This window comes from Phodopus roborovskii, unplaced genomic scaffold, assembly GCF_943737965.1.
Source record: "Phodopus roborovskii unplaced genomic scaffold, PHOROB, whole genome shotgun sequence".
Lineage (NCBI taxonomy): Eukaryota > Metazoa > Chordata > Mammalia > Rodentia > Cricetidae > Phodopus > Phodopus roborovskii.
Window position 1 is genome coordinate 11,813,650 of NW_026126470.1, and position 4,030 is coordinate 11,817,679.

Consider the following 4,030-nt stretch of genomic DNA (forward strand, 5'->3'; position numbering starts at 1 on the left):
TGTTGGGAGCAAAGGAACTCAGAATATAGAGCTGTGTACTTACTAGTCAAGTATTGTCCAGTGCTCTATCACTGTGCTGTGTTTCCAACATGCATCTGTCCACTTTGGTTATTTTGTTGTCATATTATTCTCCTCTGTGGAATACTATCTTCACATTCTGCTCTAACCAACAAAATGTAGACTTTCCAAATAAAAATCCAAAATAAAGAGCCTATACTCCCAAGATACCTGACACTGTGTCTTTGAAGGCTGTGAGATAAGAGTATAAATATAACCATGCCATTTTACATAGTTCATTACCTAAAGCAGTTGCTTTCTCAGTGTCCTATTCACAGCTGCCTTTACCTCCTTGTTTTTTTCTGGCTGTAGTTTTGGGGATTCAACATGGGTGTGACTGCACTGTATTGCAAAGACAAGAGCAAATCCAGGGAAGAGCCTGAAAAGGAGGCATGGGATGGCAAAGGAACTCTGACCCAAAGAACAAGGTCCCTGCAGCAAGGTGGGAGGAGCAGGTGGAGAAGGCTTTCCTTCTCCCCGTGGTGGAGCTGATGCTCAAGATGGTGGAGACAATGAGGACATAGGAGAAGAAGATTTGGATAAAGGTTCCTAATGCATGCAATAAGCTGGAGCAAAGAAGGACATCGATTGTGATGGAAATATTTGAACAGGACATGGGGGAAAAGGCAGACAGCTCACAGGTGTAGTGGTGAGTGGTTTGAGCCTCACAGAAATCCAGGTTGACAGCCAATAGTACAATGATGGTTGCCCTGAGAGAGCCACTCCCCATGAGACCAAAACAAGCCTCAAGCACAACTCAGTTCTTATCACCTGGCCATAGAGCAGTGCATGACAGATGGCCACATAGCAGTCATAAGCCGTGGCTAAGAGCAGGCATGCTTCAGTCCCAGAAGAGAAAACACGAGGAAGAACCGAACCAGGCAGCCCTCTATGTAGATTCTTTTCTTCTCAGACAGGAGGTCCTTCAGCAGCTTCGGTACCATCATGGTCGAGAAGCAGAAGTCTATAAATGATAGGTTGCTTAAGAAGAAGTATAGGTGTGTGGAGGTGGAGCCCTGATCACTAGCAGCAATTTCAGGTATGGCTTCATTTCTTAGTACTTTTTTCTCATGCTAATTCTCTTAAAATCTTGATGAAATCCAGTTTTCATTTTTTTGTTATTGCTTGTACTTTTGATAGCATATATAAAAATGCATGACAAACCCCATATTAAAGGATTAATTCTTATGTTTTCTTAAAGGAATCATTATCATATTACTTTCAATATTTGTCATGGATCAATTTATAGTCGATTTTGTCTATCTTATGGAGTCAGAATTGACATTCATACTTTGTACATAGAAACCAGGCCAGCATCTATTGAAAATGGTGCTCTCTCTTCATTAAACAAGCCTTGGTATTTTGTTAATAATTAATTAGCCATAAATGAATGGATTAATTTCTAGAATCTTCATTCTAGACAGTTTGGCTGTCTGTTCTTATGCGGTTGTCATCATTTTACATTATCTTAGCTTCGTTGTAAGCCTTACATATAGGGTACTTGGATCTTTGCTCTTTTTTAGGGTCATGTAATTCCACATGAATATGACTATTTCCAATAAATCTGAATGCCTCAAACATAAAAGTTTGGAAATGGAGGCTGTTAGATTGTGTATTATACATTATATTAGGAGATAACAACTTCAAATATGATGAAAATGGTAGATTGTTAAGGCACAAAGCTAGTTCTTATTAATTAAATATAATAAAGCAACAAAAACTTTTTTCTATTTGTAACAGAAGAAGCAGAAAATGATTACATAAAGAAAACTGAAAAATACAAATAGAAAGAAAGTGGAAATAGTCTTATGTGACCAGTGGTTCTAAGAACACACAAGATGAATGTAAAATAAAATTATTTGGCTGTTTTAATGTATTTTTATTTGTTTGCTTATGATTCATCATTTTTATTTTATTTTATTATCATTTCTTATTTGCTCTTTGCTTGCTAAGGAGGGACAGAAAGGGAGTAGATCCTAGAGGGAATGGAGGTGAGGAGGAACTGGGAGTAGAAGGAGGGGAAATAGAAATCAGAATATATTATATGAAAAAAATCAATTTGCAATAAAGAAAAAGCAAGAAAGAAAATAAAACCATCCAAGTCTGTGAATTGTAGCCAAGTGATGCTTAGAAGGGAGTTTGAAATATTCATGTCCAGATAGGATTTCTCTCAGAGACTTTCTGTTTTGATTTTTGCTTTGTGTTGGTGTTCTACTTTGTATCTTGAGACATGTTCACACAGAGATATGAGATCCCATGCAGAGATGCACTATCTACTCTGTTACTACTAATAATATCTTACTTCATGATGACACAATATTGGGAAACTGACGTATTCTCCTAAAATCATTAAGATTTTATTCTTCACATGCATTAATGTGTTTGATTTACTTCCACTGATCATTGCTACACTTGGTGTTGACAACCATAACCCTGAAAATACAGGTCAATTCTGTTGCAAGCATTGGTAATTTACTAAGTACAGTCACTTTGTCCAAACCCCATTGCCATCATCCTAATGGTAGCAATCCCAAATCTTCTCTTCATTTCTGAAATTTATCATTTTAATGCACTTAGACAGTATGGGATCTTTCAGGCTGAGCTTTTTCATTCAGCAAAATGGCCTTTATTTTACATAGGTTGTTTTGTTTGTCATTCCTTTCCTTCCATTTTATTATCGAGTGGTACTCTTAGTACATATGTACAAAGGATATTTCATCACTAGAAGAACATTTTGGTTGCTTACCGTGTGGGATTATTAAAAATAATATTTGTATACACACTGTTGTGCTGATATATGTTTTCATTATTCTGGGACAATTACCCAAATGCCGAGAGTAGGGGAGTTCCTCTTCAGTGTCTGCAGTTCCTGATGGATAATGTGCCAGAGACATGGTACTATATTGAATTCCTACCAGGGATTAATAAAAGATTCATTTTTCTATTGTTTTAGGTATCTCTGCTTCTGTAACTGGCTGACAAACTGCAGGAAACTGAACTGAAATTAAACTGAAGCAAAACTATATCCTTTGCACAGTTCTAGGTCTCTGTTCCAAGGCCAGGTAGGAAAAGCATGGAATCAGCTTCATGTTAGAAAGTTTTCACCCAGTTTGTATTTATATTTGTAAAGGGGGGGGGGAGCTCTGTCAAGTGACAAATAAGCTGTACCTTCCTCAGCTCTTGACAGAATTCCCTGGGAGTCTCTGTGTTGCTATTTCTCATTTAACTCTGAAGCCCAGAGCTTCGAGGTATTGTCATTGCAAGCTAAAGACTCCATTTGATCATTACCAGGGTCATTTTACAGTCTTAAGAACTGTGATGAAACTGTTTGTACATTTTCAGATGCATTATTGCTCAGTCTTTTCCTGCAAACATATAGGTTCTCTTTTGGCTAGCTGGCAATGGTATGTGTAAGCATTCTAAGTAGAGCAATAGCTGAAAGGTGACTGACTTTTGAGTGATAAGTAGCACACAGATGATGACCCAACAGCTAAGAACATATCTTCTGATAACAAAGGTGATAAACATTGTAAACTCCATGCAATGCTTTGGAACCAGGGCTCATTTGAAATTCTTTGCCTAGGAGTCCCATTGCAGCACTTAGGAGCTTCACATCTGGAGATGATAAATACAAGTCTTGCCATGTACATTCTCTTACTTGAAAAAAAAAAACAGAGTAAATCTAGTTTCTATTTTTGTTTCCTCTGGTGTCTGTCCACTTAAATGATCTTCGGGTAGCAAAAATAACTGCAGTTTTAGAAGTTGAGAGCCTACTTCGTGATTTATTTTGGCATCCTATTTCCTTCTGAGACTAGTGTCTATCCTCAGGAGAGGTAATTAGCTTTGAAAGTGTCCCCTCATGAAGTTTCACCCAGTGATTTGTTTTAAGTTCTGATTTTCCTTACTTGCTTTCTGTTTAATCACTTTAGACTACAGGTGATATCACTAAGGAGGTAGAACACAGTGACCCTTG

General features: G+C 37.5%; 1 pseudogene; it reads right to left on the reverse strand.

Moving 5' to 3' along the window:
• Nucleotides 1-300: 300 nt before the first annotated feature.
• LOC127227320 (olfactory receptor 8S1-like) lies at nt 301-2,364 on the reverse strand (annotated as a pseudogene).
• Between the last annotated feature and the right edge of the window lie 1,666 nt (nt 2,365-4,030).